Raw genomic sequence first — 19,916 nt, 5'->3', positions numbered from 1 at the left:
AACGAATTTAATTCTTGAGTCGGGAAATTAAATGAGTTGCAAATGATTTTTAAAGCTTCGGGTTTTAAATAAAAAGTCCAATTCGTTTTACTAAACGAGCCCAATCAAAAGAGTTTAATTTAAATCCTAAGCTAGCCCAAATCATTTATTTCCTAAGCCCAACTCAAATCTCCTAAGCCTAGCCCATCAAGGGATTAGGGAGCCTATAAATAGGACTTCCCCATCATTAAATGAGCCCCTAAATTCATAAACCCTCTTTTGTTTTTCTTGCCCCTCACTCAAACTCCTCTCCTCTCTCTTTGCTAGGCACCCGCACAACCTCGTGCCCTCGAGCCCTCGTGCTCGCCCGCCTCTCGCCCACACACACTCTCGCCCTCCCTTTTTCTCTCGCAGCCCGCCCAGCCAGCACGCATAGCTGCTGGTGTTGTGCTGCTGTATTGTTGCTTCGTGTGCATCGCACACCCACACCCTCGCTCTCTCTCGCTCGTGCCCTCGCGCACAGCGCTGCACCCACACTCTCGCTCTCTCCTTCGCGCCCAGCGTGCGCGCCCACCTCTCGCTCGCGCCTGTTGCTGTTGCCTCGCCCCTTCGACGCTGCGCGCAACCCGCACACAAGTCGTGCGTGTGTGTGTGCGGTGTTGTTTTTGTGTTGTTCGTGTTAGCTTTCCAATCTCTTTTCTCCCAATCACATTAATTCGTGGTTGTTCCGTGCTATAGGCCGGATTGGTATAATTCTCTTCTTCCTTACCTATTCTATTTAAATTCCGTATTTTAAATTATTATATTAATATTGTTTTGAGTAATTAAAATGCTGGGAACCGGTTATGAATACCGTGGTTTGAGGATTTGCGTGTTGTGATTCATTAGGCTTGTTTTAATTATCAAAGGATAAATTTTCAGATTTGTTTATTGAATAAAGTATTGATTTTTATGATGATAAACTAGTGTTATTGGGATTTTCAAGTTAGGGTTTTAACCTAGACCTAATGAGTCAATTGATTAGCATAATTAGGTGATGATTTTAATTATGATAATCAATTATATTTTCAGATTTGAATAAAGGTTTAAAGTGTCGATTTTTATTGATTTTAAAGGCGGAAAAAGTATGTTTTCGTACTAGGGATTGATTTTGCAAATTGAGACGTTTTTATTATTGAAAAACGATTGAATTCTAAAGTCTAAAGGAGGTTTTAAATTTTATAAAGTTGCTGGAAATTTAATGAACATGGAAATAATTTAAGTTTCATTATTTTGATGATAGGAGGTGATTTCTAGTTGAGTGCTCGTTATTGCAAAGTGGCCCCTACGCTTAGGTATTCAAGGTACGTACAAGTCTAGGGCGACCACACCTTTTGTCAATGACATTACATGATTGTTGATGATGTGAATTACATTATGTGGAATCATGTTTATTTTGGTGAACGAGCATGTGATTTGTGATGTTGGATTTATTGGATTAATTGTTGAACAAGCGTGTTGGAATTATTATGAGTATGGATTTCATTGTCAATCATGTTGTTCAATATTTATGCATGTATGGTTTATTTCACATGCAAGGGATGGATTATTTATTTGTATGCTATTGTACGGGATGTCTAGCATACTTTGAGCCAATTATTCGTACTTCGTTGTACTATTTATTTTACCACATTTGAAGGGTTAGCTCACGTAAGCCACCGCACATGTAGGGTTCAGTTGGAAATATTATGAATGAAATGAATTAGAATTTGTCGTGCAAGGGCACAACCCTCATGTTAATGTGCATGATGTGGAGTCTCACTTTTGTGAGGAGGAACATGGTAGTAATTTCATAAGAGTCTTGCCTTGTTGATCACAAGTCCTAAAGCATTTAAAATAAGATTGTTTTGGTTGTTGTTTATTAATTGTATGTGTGCATGTTGGTGAGTCTTGAGTTCGCCTTTAATAATATTATTAATAAACGTAAAGTGCAACCAGAACAAGCTTCAAAACTCTTGGAACGTATATACCTTGAGTATGAACAATGGGGGAGTCTTGCCGGAAAGCTCTTACTCCTACTAATGATAGAAGACGTTGTTTCATTTATATTATGCGCAGGAATTTCGTCGGTATGGCCCGACACTCGGTATGACCCGATTTTATTACTATATATTTGGTGTATGGTTGGCTCCCATCACCTTTTCCCTTTGTGGATTATTCTTTTGGCCCGTTCGAAGCTTATTCTAATTAAATTGTGAGTCAAGAGTCGAGTCTTGTATTCATGATTGGTTGTTTATTATTATATGGCTTTTGCATGTTGATTAGTACATAGTGAGTGATGCATGTTTTAGTTTCATTCACTCTATGCTTGTAAGTACTCAGCTTTTGCTGACTACGTGCTTTGTGTGTTTCTGGTCATGGCCTTTGCCTTAATGACCCTATGATGATCTATCATTTGCACTTGCATTGATGGGGAGTAGAATAAAATAGCAGGTTGGTAGATCGGAATCATGTGGCTTGGGATGATAGAGAGAGTTGCATGTTTTCGTATTTTGAACTATTTAATAATACTTTAATTATGTTTGAAATGTTTGAAACTATTTATGTTTAGGGTTTTGGGCCATTATGGTTCCAAATTGTCTTAGGAGGCCTCAATATTTCATTAATCATGTTTTTAAAAGTTAGTTAACATTTAATTCCGCTGCGTAATTCTGGTAATAGCCTTAACCGTTATCACGATGGCGGTAATACTTTAGTAATTCCTTTTGTGAGGGGGTCGAAAAAGCGCGAGGCTAATGCGTGACCTCGTCCCTCGTGGGTGTGACGATTCTTTTTATTCAATCAAGTGTAATTGGATTTCCTGTGAGTATACACCCAATTGACTAGTAATATAGGAGTCGCCATTCAGTTTTTAACGACAATGAGAAAAACTGACAAAATCCGGTTATCTTGACATAAAGGGAGTGCAATTATGTTTGACCACGACGGCCGTAGGTTCCCTTGTGATCCCTGGTGTGGGGATCTCTCAATATACACCCGCAAGGTAGAGATTGAGGGTTCGGGGGACTGTAACTACCGAGAGGAGTACTTCGCTCGTCGATAACTCCAGAGGCAGGATATCCTTACTAGCTCAGCATAAATAATTGAAGGGACATGCGTTAATTATTAAACTAATCTGAGTTGATTTTAGCAATATGCAACATATAATACTAATTCGATCGTGATTATCTGATTTAAATAGCATTAAGGGACCTAGCATGATAATCCGATTTCCCAAAAATATTATATTTATTAGGCGTGATAGAACAATCAGATTAGGTTAGTTTAACAGTTCATAAAAAGGGTGAGGAAAACAGTTAAATCATCGAAAAGGGACACATTACGACGCACCCTTGAGAGGTGCGTCACGGTTCTCAGAAAACTAACCACTTTGACTTTGCTATTTCTCCTTTTTATTTAACGAATCTCAATTATGGGACAGGATACGTTCTGTTCGATTTATGGATCGATTGCGACAGAACGCGTGAATAGTTTCGCAGCGAGAGGCTTAGGCTGAGGGTTTAGAGTCAATACTTAGAATATAATTGTGTGTTGTTGTGTGTCCTTTCACGTCGAATTTAGGGGACTATTTATAGGAAAAAGTGGCGTAGAAAGATAGTTTTTCAGGAATTTGAATACGAAACGGATTAGAAGCTACCTTTTATGACAGGTTTCTATCCTTTATGATTTACCACTTTTAGAAGCTACCTTTTACGGCAGTTACTATTTTTAGTAGGTTTCCATAAATAGCAGGTTTCGGGTGAAACGAAATGGGGAATCGAGATTCGTTTATTTTATAGGAGATGCGTTGTCAAGTGGAGTTTTTATGCTTTCATCATCGAACCTTTCCCTTGCGGGAATGGGGACAAAAGTAGGTGTCTACAGTTAGCCCCCACTTTGACTGAGTCTTGGAATAAGACGATGGTCAAAGTATTAGACGGAGTGCGTCACACAAGCCATGGTGTATGTGACCTGTTTTGCGAGGGTCTCACGAGCCCCCGAGTGATAACATTTGACTTAAGGGTCATCACTTGAAGTGTCGACATATCCCTCACGTGTCATTGGGATTTGTCAACTGATAGTATAGAAACTTCCTCACTTTGTCATTGGAAGAATCTAAAGGTGCGTAGAAACTCCCTCACTTTGTCATTGGGAGTAGCTACAGATGTTTTCGAAATTAAAGCTGTAAAGTGTAATTGGGCCTGGCCAAGCCCAATCACGAGGTGAAACGTTTTTAAAGATTCTCATTTTCAGGGCTAGCTAAACGAGAAAACCCCCTTGTTTTTATAGGACGTAAAATGAAGGAAAATCCAGCACATCGTTCTTTTTTGGAAAAACGGAAAACCAATACTTTAATTTTTGGAAAAAGGGAAAACCAATCCTTTAATTTTTAGAAAAAGGGAAAACCGAAAAAGTTATCGCTGCAGCGACTAAGGACCTGCGCAGTTAGTGACGCAGACCCCGCCGGCTGAAGATGGCGAGCCTGTCCGCTGAGGGTGGACGCCCCGTCCGATAGAAGTGGACGAATCTGTTTTAATGTTTTGAAAATAAGGACCTACGCGGTTTGTGACGTAGACCCCGCCGGCTGAAGATGGCGAACCTGTCCGCTGAGGGTGGACACCCCGTCCGATAGAAGTGGACGAATCTATTTTGAAATTTATTTTGCTTTTTTAAAAATAAGGACCTACGTGGTTTGCGCCGTAGACCCCGCCGGCTGAAGATGGCGAGCCTATTTTAAATTTGAAGATTTTTTTTCTTTCGAAAACTGAGGACCTGCGCGGCTAGTGATGCAGACCCCGCCCGCTGAGGGTGGGCGAGCCCTGTCCGCTGAGGGTGGACGTCCCTGAATTCGTTTTTTTTCGATTTGGGAACTCGCGCGGTTTGTGGCGCGATCTTGCCGACTGAAGATGGGCAAGTTCCTATTTCTTTGGTTCTTTGTGATTTCTTTTCAGAACTTCTTTTTGTTCATTCTTGTAAGAGCGAATTCCTTCGAGGGATGCTCGGATTTAGTTGCAACCTGAATGTGGGTTGACAACGTGCTTAGGCGGACCATTGTCTTTGGTCATCTTCCTTCATGGTTTTGAGCTAGTCCTTACGGCTCAATTTTGCCACTACCTGGGTCTTTGATTGGGGGACCATGTATAAGTATCAACGACGACCTTTGTCTTGAGGTCGTAAACCGGTTCTTTTTCTTTTGAGATTATCCAAACACGGAACTTTGTACAGCGTAGTCTGGGAATATTGTTTTAACTTTGCATACCTTCCTTTTTTTTTGAGATATATTTTTTCCTTTCGAGCCACCAAGTACTCGTGCTTGGCGGTCAGTTCTTATCAAAGGGGTTCTTTGGGGATACGCATTTTGTAATGTCCTTGATTGTGTTTGGGATCGTGCTCGTAAGTGCGAGCGATCTTCGTAGTGTTGTGCTACTCTTGACAAAGTCGTGAGGTGCAACTTTCAGTAAGGAAATTGGCAATTTTCGAGTCAAATGGATGCGGCAGGGCCCAATAGAAGTTAGGGCCTTTTTTGAGCCTGGGTTCATTTTCGGCGCCCAGGCCTGGGCGTTGAAATAATTCACGCCCAGGTGGGGCGTTGAAAGTGTTGTTTGGGCTGGTCTTTTGATGACACAGTTGGCCTTTTGTTCATTCGTTTATTTCACTTGGAAGTTCTATGTATTCTCTTTTCTTTTGTTTTTTCTTTGTTTTTAGAACGTGATGATTTTCTTGAGAAGCTGTAGCCGATTGGTGGACTATGGTGCTTGTCGCTTTGGGGCGATTATTTTAAGGAACTGTTGTTCTTAAGGCGTACAGTTATTGCGGTAGTTGAGCGAGTCTATATGTCCCGAGGAACATACCTTGAGGCGTAAGACTTTGACCGCTCTTGTTGTTGCATATTTTTCCTTTTGAACGTGTTCGTGAATGTTCGATACTTAGAATGATGATATGTATGTGCGAACGAGCGTTCATAGAATGGCCGTTGTGTGCGGTCCATTAATCAGATTACTTGAATTGTTTCATTTTTTCTTGAGCAATGACTGATTTTGAATAGTTTGCTTAGAAGCTTGATAGGGTTCAGGCCCATTCATGAAGCGGGCTCAAACATCGTGCCCTTTCGTTTGTTCAAACATTTGCTTCGAGATTTTTTTATTTTGCTATGGTTGTTTCGTAGCTTGGAGCCCCCAAGTATGCATGTTGGGATGCTTTCCTTTTGGCGTACGATTTTTGTAGGTTCTTTCGAGAAAGATGCCTTGGGGTTCCGCTCGTGTAGGTGCGAGCTATCCCTTCCGTGGTAGGTAATATTTTGCTACCTTTAATCCTTAATGTAGAAGTCGTGTGGCTTGCATTTTGAATTTTGGGCGATAAGTAGTCTTTGCCTCTTTTACACGTGTTCTTGGTCGTGCCTACATTAGTGCAACATGCCTTACTCTTCTTTTAGACTTGTACCGTGGGACGGTTGAACTTATGGTGCGACGTAGGCTTGTGTGGCCTAACGGCGTGTCTTAGAACATTCTTCTAGGTGTTGGGATATCATTTGCATTGGAGTATTTCATCATGCCTTGTTCAGGTGCTCGAATAATTGTAGCACCTTCTGCGTGGGTTTGCACGGCTTATTACTTCGTTCGATGCGAGGATTCATAGGTGTTTCTTTCTTGTTTTTATATCAGGGCAAGATTTAGCAAGCAGAGATATTCAGCGCCCAGGCTGGGGCGTTAAGATATCGGCGCCCAGCTCTGGGCGTTGAAAATGATTTCTGGGCAGCACTTTGACAGTTTTTTATTTATTTTTTATTTCGCTTTTGCTTTGGAACGATGTAGACTGTGTAACGGGCGCTTTATAGGGCGAGCGTTATGTGCAGTGGTTTGATCGGAGTTTTGGCGACTCGCGATTTTCAGTTACCCTTTGTTAGTGGGGTGACTTTATATATTCTAAGTAGCGCTTAGAATTTGGGAGGGGTTGTAGCCATCCTAAGGTTTGTTTTTCACGATTAAAGCTTAGGGTTGTGCCCCTATGATGTATGTATAGTATTAGCGTCGAGAATTTGCGATAAAATCGTCATTTCGAGCATTTTTAGAGTGTTTTTCTCAAGCCCCCAATTGTAGCTACGGGATTGGCTTGGTGCTATAATGCTTTGCATACGTCTTTATACGTTCATGGTGACAGGGATCATGAATAGTTTGAACCATACTCGTTTAGTGCGAGGTACGTTCGAGTAGTGACCTGCTACTTCTCTTGTAAATGTCGTATTATGCGACATCGCCATGGTCAAGGTAGTAACATGTGGAAGTGTGCCTTGACCAAAAGTTAGGTGCCTTTCTTTACCCATAATCATATTTAGAAATCTTTTTGACTCACTTTGTAACATCGAGATAAACACATACTTAGCTTAAACCAACGACACTTTATTATGTTCGAAGAAGTCTTTAAAAATCATTTGAAAATTATTTAAAATCCGAGTCCTACTGTGTACAGTCTGAGGTGTCCTAAGTAAGTTGACTCATAGAAGGGTTCGTACAGGATTACATGAATCAAAATACTATTATGATTTTTGGAATGCTGTCTAAGGATTTGCTGGAAGCCAGAGTGCAGGCGTCAAGATATACTTGTGCCCGTTTGACATATGCTTTAGGCTTTTAGGGCCATCTTTTCCAAAATTGCGGGAATATAAACCATTGTCAAATTGACTTAGATTTACTTGGTGTATGTCTGTACAAAAGGTCAAGGTATATTTAGTTCTTTCCCTAGCTCTTTCATTTCAATTTTTAGCCCCCAATTGCTATTATGTCTTCCCATTAAGGATGTTTTTAGATTTCGATTTTAGATGCCCGTGTCATATGTCTGAGTAGGGTGAGCCTTGGTTAAGTGCCAAGTCCTATTGACAATGTCTGTTTTGTTTTTTTTTTCAAAGGGGATTCGCAAGCATTCGAATTACCATGAACGGGTGCCCTGCGTTCGAATGAACGATGGGGCGATGCCGTAGAACAATTCTCTTTATTGCAAGCTTACTGCCTTTGCTACTTGTTGGCGATCATGACTGTGTCTAGTGGTGAAAGAAGGTCTTTAAGCGAACGACTATGTCTAGTGGTGAAAGAAAGTCTTTAAGTGAGTTAGTTCGTTTTAGAGAAGGTCAAGTCGAGTACTTTAGAGGTCATGGACGCTTGCGTTAGCCCCCATTCAATTGAGGCAGAGTGATCTTTTGAGTCTTGGCTAAGTGCCTAGGAGTGTGAGTGCTCCTTCTGGCAAGGGTACGTGCCCTTATTATTTTTCGATGTGTGCTCATTAATTTTGGCATCTTGATGACTCGGATTCTTCTTTTGACTTAAGTTTTTCTTTCGACTTGGATTGCAAGTAATTAAATTTCAATAAGGGAATTCTATTTTTTATTCTTGTTTTTCTATAGGATTTAATATTTTTGTCAAATTGGTTGGACCGAATCATGGATTGCCTACGTATCCGCCTTAAATAGATTTAATTTGGAATCAGGTCTTGCGTAGTTCTTAGCCTAGAAAATGGTTTCTTAGAATGCCGAATTTGATAAGTATGTTCTGAAGTGGAAACATATTATTTGAAACGGTAGAATAAGTGAAGTTTATTATTATTTTAATCTACTGCTTTGCCGTGAGCCAAAAATTTGTTTTATATATTTTTTGAGTACATGTATTTTTTGGTGGTACGTATGTCTGAATACGTGTTGTACCCCTCCAAGTGTTCGTTATTTTTCCATGCATGTGCGGATAAAATGACGAGCACTTCTGGACAAAATTTGGCGAGCAAAGAGATTCAGCGCCCAGGCTGGGGCGCTAAAGATTTCGGCGCCCAGCTGTGGGCGCTGAAAATTATTTCTGGGCGGATCTTTTTTGTGTGCTAGATGCTTCTTTTCCTTTTTAGACTAACTTTTAGAGGCGCTTTGCAAAGTTTGCTTTTGTATTATTTACATTTTTTGTACTTTTCATTTGTCTTTTTTTTTTTTTTATATTCGTGACTCAAGACGGTTTGAAAGGCGGGTTGAATGAGATAGGATAATTTGTATAGGTATTGGTCAAGCATGAGGATTATATTAGCTAGGGCTCACAATTTGCAGCCTCGAACTAGTGTCGTGAGTTTAAATTAACCAAGGTCAATGAGTAGTATGGGGACGGCTTAAGGGTATATCAACAGTATGTATCCACACAAGTTATATGGTCATTATGCTAATGGTGGTGTAAGAACAGGTTTTGGGCTTTGGAAATAATGGGTATGACGCACGTGTCAATGGGCGTGCGTGGTTTGCGGTTGACAACAAGTTCAAGAACAAGAGTCGAGGTAATGGTTTCTTGGGTCATGGCAATGAGAACATGGATAGGTTAAAATGAGCTGAACAGGGACCCCAGAGCGAAGGTGTCTAAGAGCATAAGGATTGGAAAGGGTAGACATCGTAGAATTTTATGATTTGGATTGGTTGACTCAATTCTTTTCCTTCGTTTACTTAGGTAAATGTTGCACTACGGGATAAGTATTCCCTGGCTTGCTCTTTTCGCTCTCCCTTTTCTCTTTCTATTTTTCTTTCTTTTTTCTTGGGATTCCTCCCCAACATAAATTCTTCAATTTTTAATTTGGGCTAAAAGGTAGATGGTTGTGGTCTTTGAGTCACGAGGCGAGACTGAGTGAGCCTCGTTTGGTAGGCCTATAGTGGACCTTTAATTTTAGTAGGCCTAGGGTGGACCTTTAAATTGTCTTACTTTGCAAGCGTATTTAGTCGTTTCTTAGAATGTGCAAATAGCGTAGATTCAAAATGTTGTTTTTACCTTATTGAATTTTAACGAAAGAATTACATCGAAAATAACTTTTTGCTTCTTTTCAGATTCCAGTTTCTGGGATTTAATTGGAAGTTGTGATTTAGACTCAAACTTTCATTAATCTTTCTGATTATAACCCGTGTATGAATACAAGGATGTGGCCTAGACTCAAAATAATGACATGGCGTAAGCCTATAATACTTGACCAAGCGACTCTCAGACTTAGGCTAATCGGACCATAACTTTCATTGGTTGACACTTTAGATTTTAACCCTTGGGTGTTCACTTGTCAGGCGCCATTTTGCTTAATGTTGGCAAGGTAGTTAGTTGGGGAGATCGAATTTTTATTTTTGCAAGACTAGAATCATTAGTGCGGCTTCTCTCTTAGTGTGTATTGCTTTACCCCAATGGTAGCCTTATGGTATGCCGATTTGGGTATTTTCATGGTTGGTCATGTTGCATTCATGGAAAATCTTTTAGTCCGTACTTAGTAGTATTTCAAGGAGCGAGTGACTCGAGAGGACTATGATAGTCGTGACCCAATGTGATTATAAGCCTTGAGGCCATTAATTTTTTCCTTTGCCAATGGTGTTGACACCTTAGGTTCACTTTGGGGGTTGTGCGACTATGTGGGAATGATTTTCAGAATGTGACTGTTTCCATTTTGCAAATACTATAATATATTCTTTTTATTGGTGAGAGAGAGTATTGAGGTCGTGGATTCTTAGCAAGGGATGACAATTACATATGGGTGCTCATTGATTTAAATGTTAGGAGGGGAGACTCAATATGGTTTAACCTTTTAATTTGCAGAACGACACCGAGCATTAGGACCGATTCTATGGATAAGACAACTAAGACTTAGGATTTGGATTGTATTTTGGCATAGCCTAGTCTAGACTCGGATTTATTTGAACATTTATTTTTTTCTTGAAAACTTTATTCGAACATTATTTTTTGAATATTTTTCCCATGTGACATTCAAGGTCGTTTAATTAGCATGCTCGGTTTTGGTGCCGAGCATTGCCGTCGTAGGAGGCCTAACAATGACACAAAGAGTTATTTATTTTTTATTTTTTAGTCGCTTTTTAGAGTCGAGTGCCTTTTCATACGCCCCTGCAACAATTTTTACGAAAAGTTTTTTTTTTTGCTACGTATATTTTTTCATGCGCGGGCACCGAGGCTGCTGTGCCTGACCAAAAGGCCAGGCATCAACTTCAGAGCCCAGCAGTGGGCGTGAGAAATTTCGGCGCCCAGCCAGGGGCGTTGAAAATGCGTCCCTGGCTGGTTCTCGTTTTCAGTTTTCGTCTACTTTTGTTTTTGCGACTTTAAATTTGCGTGCTTGCCCTATAACGTCCTTTACGCGTTGTGCAGCGTTTGTGGGATTCGTTACGGCCTTCCCGAGCGTCGCTTATTTTTGTGGCGATCGTTCGGGCTTGCGGAACACGTATGTTGGTATAACTCTTTGGCCAATTGGTTCATGAATGTTTGGGCAACTTTTAAGGTCGTTGGTTTTCTAGCATTATTTGTCTAGCATTATTCGTACGCACAATCATAACATAGTCACATAGTTCGCCACACATAACTACATTACAAACATGGATTTGAAAATTAAATATGTCACGTAGTTTATGATAGGCTTCTATGGGTAGTATTTGCGCCTGGCTTGGTACCGCTTCTATCGTAGATCCAACACATGCCCCGGTCGAGGTAGTGTCTTCAACAGACGAATTTCTCCCAAGAGGCCAACCCGCAAGTGCAAGCCAAGGGGGCATGCAGGCGAGAGGGACCTAATGAGCGAGCGATTGGGTTCGGGATAGGTGTACTACCTGCACAAGTACTGAGTGGGCAACATGCGCGGCGTATGCACCCCCCTATTGGCGAAAAAAGGTATCCTTAGTCCCAACTCCCGAAGGAGCCGAGATTCGTTATGCGGTTCTGCCCGTTCACATTAATATGCTGATTTTCAGGTCGTCCCAACTTGATGGGGAAATAAACGCGGGGTAGGATCGTTTCACCCTTCGGTTATTTTGATTACCTACAAGCACGAGTATTTCCTTCACTATCCCCAATGGAGTCGCCACTGTGAGGGGGTCGAAAAAGCGCGAGGCTAATGCGTGACCTCGTCCCTCGTGGGTGTGACGATTCTTTTTATTAAATCAAGTGTAATTGGATTTCCTGTGAGTATACACCCAATTGACTAGTAATATAGGAGTCGCCATTCAGTTTTTAACGACAATGAGAAAAACTGACAAAACCCGGTTATCGTGACATAAAGGGAGTGCAATTATGTTTGACCACGACGGCCGTAGGTTCCCTTGTGATCCCTGGTGTGGGGATCTCTCAATATACACCCGCAAGGTAGAGATTGAGGGTTCGGGGGACTGTAACTACCGAGAGGAGTACTTCGCTCGTCGATAACTCCAGAGGCAGGATATCCTTACTAGCTCAGCATAAATAATTGAAGGGACATGCGTTAATTATTAAACTAATCTGAGTTGATTTTAGCAATATGCAACATATAATACTAATTCGATCGTGATTATCTGATTTAAATAGCATTAAGGGACCTAGCATGATAATCCGATTTCCCAAAAATATTATATTTATTAGGCGTGATAGAACAATCAGATTAGGTTAGTTTAACAGTTCATAAAAAGGGCGAGGAAAGCAGTTAAATCATCGAAAAGGGACACATTACGACGCACCCTTGAGAGGTGCGTCACGGTTCTCAGAAAACTAACCACTTTGACTTTGCTATTTCTCCTTTTTATTTAACGAATCTCAATTATTGGACAGGATACGTTCTGTTCGATTTATGGATCGATTGCGACAGAACGCGTGAACAGTTTCGCAGCGAGAGGCTTAGGCTGAGGGTTTAGAGTCAATACCCAGAATATAATTGTGTGTTGTTGTGTGTCCTTTCACGTCGAATTTAGGGGTCTATTTATAGGAAAAAGTGGCGTAGAAAGATAGTTTTTCAGGAATTTGAATACGAAACGGATTAGGAAAAGAATCCGTCCAAGGTATTTTCGGCGCCCAGCTCTGGACGCTGGAATTTTCGGCGCCCAGGGCTGGGCGTTGAAAATAGGGTCTGGCAGAATTCTTTGGTCAGATTCAGATTCCTAAAATCCGTAGAGTTTGAGACTTAATCGAGTCTTTTAGCGCGTATCAATTTTATGACGGAATGCGTCTGGGCCCATTACGAACTCTAGGCTCGTTAGGATTTTAATTAATACGTAACTCTTATTTCCGAATCATATTAGGAATAGGATTCTCGTAGTTTTCTATCTCATTTAGGATTTATGTTGGAATGCAACACCTAATTCTGACAGGTTTCTATCCTTTATGATTTACCACTTTTAGAAGCTACCTTTTACGGCAGTTACTATTTTTAGCAGGTTTCCATAAATAGCAGGTTTCGGGTGAAACGAAATGGGGAATCGAGATTTTTTATTTTATAGGAGATGCGTTGTCAAGTGGAGTTTTTATGCTTTCATCATCGAACATTTCCCTTGCGGGAATGGGGACAAAAGTAGGTGTCTACACCTTTATTTTAAGTTGGAAAATGGTTTTATAAAAGCAAGGAATTATTAGGGTGTTACAAAGTGGTATTTGCAGATTTCTAGTTTGAGAGCTGCTTTGCATTAACTAATAGTGCAAAGTGGTAAATCCTTAAACTACGATTGCGGAACTTTAGGATTTTCGAAAATTATTTTCCTAAAGTCAAAATGTATTATTTTGAGTACTCAATATTTTAAAGGTCAAATATCAATTATTTTGGGTCGTTTGAAATAAGTTGAAAAGTTTGGATTATTATTTAATTTAATTAATAATTTCCGATTTTTTTATATTTATTCGAAAATTTCGAATTAAAATTCGAATTTATTTTATTATTTTCGGATATTCTTTTATGTAATTATCCGAATTATTTTAATTATTTATTTATTTATTTATTATTATTCGAATATTTTTTTTCTTTCGAATTTATGTTTTAAATTTTTCGGATAATTTTTTTTAATTATCCGAAATTTATTTAATTATTTATTTAATTAACCATTAATTCTTATTAATTTTCGATTTTAATTTTAATAATTTCAACTAAGTTAGGAGTTATTTCTTAATTAATTTCGAAAATTAATATTATTTTCAAGAGAGAAATGGGTAGACTAAGAAGGGCATATTAGTTTAAGTATGCATTTTATGTGATTATGTGGATTATTAATTGCCATGTATATGTTCTAACCATGTTTTATCTTGCTTTATGTGATTAATTGCATCATATTTCATGTTGAGCATATATTTATGCATTGAAATTGTATGGCTCCACGAACTATTTATTGTATCCTTTTGGGGTTGGAATTTCTATGGAAACGCGTTAGTAAGACTTTTGAGTTGTGAATTTTCAGGAATTAAGGATGCTACCTTCTAAGTTCACCAGTCTAGGATACTTAGAGAAGATGGATAATGAGACTCCTCGCACGTATGTTCAGAAGATCGTGTTTGCTTGTGACTATTTGGCTTCGACCAAGAATATGCCCCACCTTAGGCACAAAGATATGATGGCTAGTATGGTTATACATTGCTTACCCCATAAGAACCCTTACATAGACCTCAAGAACAAGTTCAGTGACATGCATTTTGGTGATGGTACCCCTAATTGGTATAAATAAGGGACTAGTGATGGTAGGTGGAAGTATGACTCTGAGGTTCTTGCTACTATCTTAGAGGTTGCGGAAAATAGCTATGAGGATGGGAAGTACTCTGCGGGTCTAGGTATGGGCTATGGAGGAATAGAAAGTGATGGTGAGGATGGCATGATCCATGATGAGCAAGCTAGTGAGGTTGAGGAGGATAGTGATGATGATGTGGTAGAGATTGAAAATCCTAACCCTATAGTTCCTGAACCCACCATTGAGATATCCAGTGGATCTGAAGATGAGTTTGAAGAGAATAATGTGGTTGATAGTGAGCCACAGCAAAATGATGAGGCTATGGATGAAGACTCGGATCCGGAAGAAGACTTGGATGATCCTAATGATCAAGACTTTACTCCAGAGCAATACAAGGAAAGAAATGATCGTCGTGATGACGTTAGTCTCTAGAGAAATGTAATCCTTAGTTTTCTTTTTCGTTGATTAATAAAGTGGCAAAGCTACTATATATGGTTTTAGTTTTATCATAGTTGGAGAATAAATGCTATGGCATTAGTGGATGTAAGACTTATTCATTGGAGTTTTAATAAAATAATAGAATTTCCTTTTTCGTTATCCTTTAATTAAGTTCAATTCTCAATTCTAAGTCTTGTGGGTATCACAAAGGGATTACTTGTTATTTCTTCAATGAAATTTTATGTGCAAGGTGGTTTAGTAGCAACCATCTAAATTTACTTGCATCGAATAGTGGGGTGAGAAGGCCCAAGAATGGCGCCAACTCTTCCCCTAGGTTGCGCCTAAATGTGTTCTTGTTGTGAGTAGGTTCGTTGTTGAACTAGTGCCTTAGTAATGTCATGTCCAACCAATATTAAAGTTAGCCTTTTTATTTATTCAGGAGAAGGGATATGGCTAACCAAGAGATTTCTGAAGTGGTTAGACAACTAGCTGAGGTAGTTCGAGACCTAGCTCAAACCAGAGCCAACCCAATGCATGATCCGGCTGGGGAAATGTTTAAGAAAATATCTCAAAGCAAGCCTCCACTCTATAGCGGAGAGATTGAACCCAGTGTGCTTGAGAACTAGTTGAGAGAGTTTGATAAACTCATTGTAGCTGTGAATTGCCCCGAAAACCTTAGGGTGAATAGTGTTGTGTACTACCTAAGAGGTGAAGCTGATTTATGGTGGCAACGATGTGAAAATACCCTTAGAGCCACACCTAACTTTGGATGGGAAGCATTCAAAACTGCACTAAGGAACAAGTTTTACCCACCTTATCTGAAAAAGCAAAAGGCGCAAGAGTTCATTGAACTCAAAATGGGAGGTCTGTCTGTGACGGAATACTATTCTAAGTTTATAGAGCTGTCTAGGTTTGCACCTGAAGTGGTGGCAACGGAAGAGCTCAGGGCTCAAAGATTCGAGAATGGTTTGACCATGGACTTACAGCTGTTGTTGTCTGGAGAGAGCTTTACCTCGTTAGACACCCTGTACGGAAAAGCTGCTCACCTGTATGGGTTACAGCAAAGGAAGAATGGTAGTGCTGAAAAGAGAAAGGATGGTGGAAGCTCGAATCAAGGGAATAACCATCAGAATCAGGGGAATTTTAAAAAGCACAAAGGAAATGGGAATTTCCAGTTTAGGGCTAACAATGGTGGTAATCGCAACAACCAAGGTGGTGGAAATCAGTCTGGAAGGAATGGAGTACGGACCTACGAATGTAGGCGCTGTAACATGAATCACCCTGGAAAGGATTGTGATGGAAACTTAGTGACTTGTAGATTCTGTCAAAAGTTAGGCCATAGGGAGTATGAATGCTATTCTAAGAATGGAAAGCCTAACCAAGGTAACCACCAAGGCAATAATCGGAACAATCAGAACCGAAATGGGGGAAATGGAGGTGGAAACCAAAGGAACTACCAAGGTGGTAACAATGGCGATAACAATAGCAACAGCAATGGCAACCACCAGAACCATGGAAAGCCTGGAGGAAACCAACAGCAGAATGGGAACCGAAACAACAATGGGAACACCAATGGAGGTGGCTATAACAAGGGAGTTGCCCAAGGAAAGTTGAATGTGATATCTAGGCAAGAAGCGGAGACTTCCTCTGACGTCATAGCGGGTACTTTTTCTATTAATTCCGTCTTAGTTAAAGTTCTATTTGATTCTGGTGCGACTTATTATTTTATATCAGTAGATGCTTTGGGGAAACTAGGGTTGAAAGAACCTGAAACAATTGAGGTACCTATAGTCATACCTACTGGTAGTATAGTGAAGTGTACCAAAATTCATAGAGATGTGCCTTTGACCATAGCCAAGACCGTGTTCTTATCTAACCTAATTGAATTTGAGTTAGGAGAGCTAGATGTAATTCTAGGGATGGATTGGTTGGCCAAGTTCAAAGCCAAAATAGATTGTGAGAAGCAGAAGGTTCACTTCAGGTCTAGCCTAGGCAAGGTAGTGTCATATCATCGTTTTGGTAAGCCTAAGAACATAGGAATCATCACGGCAATGGAACTCGTGAAGCTAGTCAGTAAAGGGAACCCAGCCTTCTTATGTAATGTGAGAAACCTAGAGCATGTGATCAGGGATCAGCCTGAGGATATTGCAGTAGTCAATGAATTCCTTGATGTATTTCCAGAAGAGATCCCGGGGATGCCTCCCAATCGACCTATTGACTTTACCATAGATTTAGTGCCTGGAACCGCCCCTATTTCAAAAGCACCTTATCGAATGGCTCCAACAGAAATGAATGAGTTTAAAGGCCAACTAGAGGATCTATTGGAGAAAGGTTATATTAGGCCAAGTGCATCGCCTTGGGGAGCACCAGTGTTGTTTGTGAAGAAAAAGGATGGAAGTATGAGGCTCTATATAGACTACAGAGAGCTCAATAAGGTCACAATCAAGAACAAGTATCCATTACCTAGGATAGAAGACTTATTTGACCAACTAAAAGGAGCAGGAATCTCTTCAAAGATCGATTTGCGTTCGGGTTATCATCAATTGAGAATCGCTGACCATGACATACCAAAGACCGCATTCAGGACTAGATACGGACATTATGAGTTCACTGTTATGCCTTTTGGGTTAACCAATGCCCCTGCAATATTTATGGACTTAATGAACCGTGTATTCCATGCCTATTTGGACAAGTTTGTAGTGGTTTTCATAGATGACATCCTAGTGTATTCGAAGAGTGAAGAGGATCACGCGGAACACTTGAGATCGGTGTTGAGTACCTTGAGAGATAACCAGTTGTATGCCAAGTTCTCAAAGTGTGAGTTTTGGTTGGAAAGAGTTGCATTTTTCGGACATTTTGTGTCAAAAGAAGGAGTGGAAGTTGACCCTGCTAAGATCAAAGCTGTTAGTGAGTGGCCTACACCCAAGAGTGTTACTGACATTCGTAGTTTTCTGGGATTAGCCGGCTACTATAGACGCTTTGTGCAAGACTTCTCTAGGATAGCCAAGCCCATGACTACCTTGATGAAGAAGGAAACCAAGTTTGAATGGAGTGACCAGTGTGAGGAAGCATTCCAAGCCTTAAAGACGCGATTGACAACCGCGCCAGTATTAACCTTACCAGATGAGAGTGGTGCATACGATGTGTATAGTGATGCCTCTAACAATGGTTTAGGGTGTGTATTGATGCAGAACGGGAAGGTTATTGCGTATGCATCAAGGCAATTGAAGCCATATGAATCCAATTACCCTACCCATGATTTAGAGATGGCTGCTATAGTGTTTGCATTGAAGATATGGAGACACTATCTGTATGGTGTGAAGTGTAGGATATTTACGGACCACAAAAGTTTAAAGTACATCTTCACACAGAAGGACCTGAATATGCGCCAACGAAGATGGTTGGAGTTAATTAAGGACTATGATTTGGATATCCAGTACCCTGAGGGAAAAGCCAATGTAGTTGCGGATGCCTTGAGTAGGAAATCAAGTCATAGTGTTAATGCGTTAGTCGTTGCTAACGAGCTGTGTAAGGACATGTAGCGTTTGAACCTTGAAATAGTAAGTGGTGAAATCCTTGTGGGAGTAATAAATGCCTTAACCATCCAGCCGTCGATATTTGATGAGATTAGGGAGAATCAGGCAGGTGATGTAAAGTTGGAGCGAATCAAGGAAAAGATTTCGCAGGGTAAGGAGTTAGATTTCCGAATCCATGATGATGGAAGTTTGAGGTACAAAGGCAGGTGGTGCGTGCCTCAAAAGTGTGGAGAATTGAAGGAGAAATTGATGAAAGAAGGGCATACTACGCCATATTTTGTGCACCCAGGTGGTGACAAGTTGTATAAGGACTTGAAGAAAGTCTATTGGTGGCCAAGGATGAAGAACGAAGTGGCTAAATTTGTGGCTAGATGTCTGACTTGTCAGAAAGTTAAGATTGAGCATAGGAGACCTCAAGGGAAGGTCTAACCTTTAGAGATTCCAAGCTGGAAATGGGACTGTATTTCTATGGACTTCGTCACTTGTTTACCTAAGTCAAAGACTGGGAATGATACAATTTGGGTTGTGGTAGATAGGTTGACTAAGTCAGCAGTGTTTATACCAATGAAGGAAACCTGGAAAATGGAACAACTTGCTAAAGCCTACATTAAGAATGTTGTGAGGTTACATGGAGTTCCTAAGGATATCGTATCAGATAGGGATTCAAGGTTTCTTTCGAATTTCTAGAAAAGTGTGTAGAAGAGCTTTGGTACGACATTGAAAATGAGTACAGCCTTCCACCCAACCACGGATGGACAAACTGAAAGGACTATCCAAACCCCGGAGGACATGCTTTGGGCATGCGTTATTGATTTCCAAGGAAGTTGGGAAGATAGCCTAGATTTGATTGAGTTTTCATATAACAATAACTATCATGCTAGCATTGGAAAGGCACCATTTGAGGCTTTGTATGGACGAAAGTGTAGAAGTCCACTTTGCTGGAACGATATTAGTGAAACCGTAGTGTTGGGACCTCAAATGATAGAGGACACCATGAACCAAATCCGAACCATCCAATCAAAGATTCAAGCGACGCAGGATCGCCAAAAGAGTTATGCAGAGTTGAAACGTAGGGATAAAGAGTTCAACATAGGTGATAAAGTGTTGCTCAAAGTGTCACCAATGAAAGGTGTCATGAGATTTGGAAAGAAAGGGAAGTTAAGCCCTAAGTACATAGGCCCATATGAGATCTTAGAAAGAATCGGAAAGGTAGCCTATAGACTAGCCTTGCCTATGGACTTGCATAGAGTGCATAATGTGTTCCACATATCTCATTTAAGGAAATATATCCCGGATAAATCGCATGTGTTGCAACCGGAGACCATAGAATTAGACCAAAGTCTAACCTTTTAGGAAAGACCTGTCAAAATCCTTGATAGCAAAGTGCGTAGTACGCGTACTAAAGATGTGAAAATTGTCAAAGTGTTGTGGTCTAATCAAGAATCTGAGGAAGCCACTTGGGAAGCGTAGGACGAAATGAGAAAGAAATATCCCGAGCTTTT

The sequence above is a fragment of the Spinacia oleracea genome, chromosome 5 (genome assembly GCF_020520425.1).
Source record: "Spinacia oleracea cultivar Varoflay chromosome 5, BTI_SOV_V1, whole genome shotgun sequence".
NCBI lineage: Eukaryota > Viridiplantae > Streptophyta > Magnoliopsida > Caryophyllales > Amaranthaceae > Spinacia > Spinacia oleracea.
The sequence above is the reverse complement of the archived record's forward strand: the minus strand, read 5'-3'. Positions refer to the sequence as shown.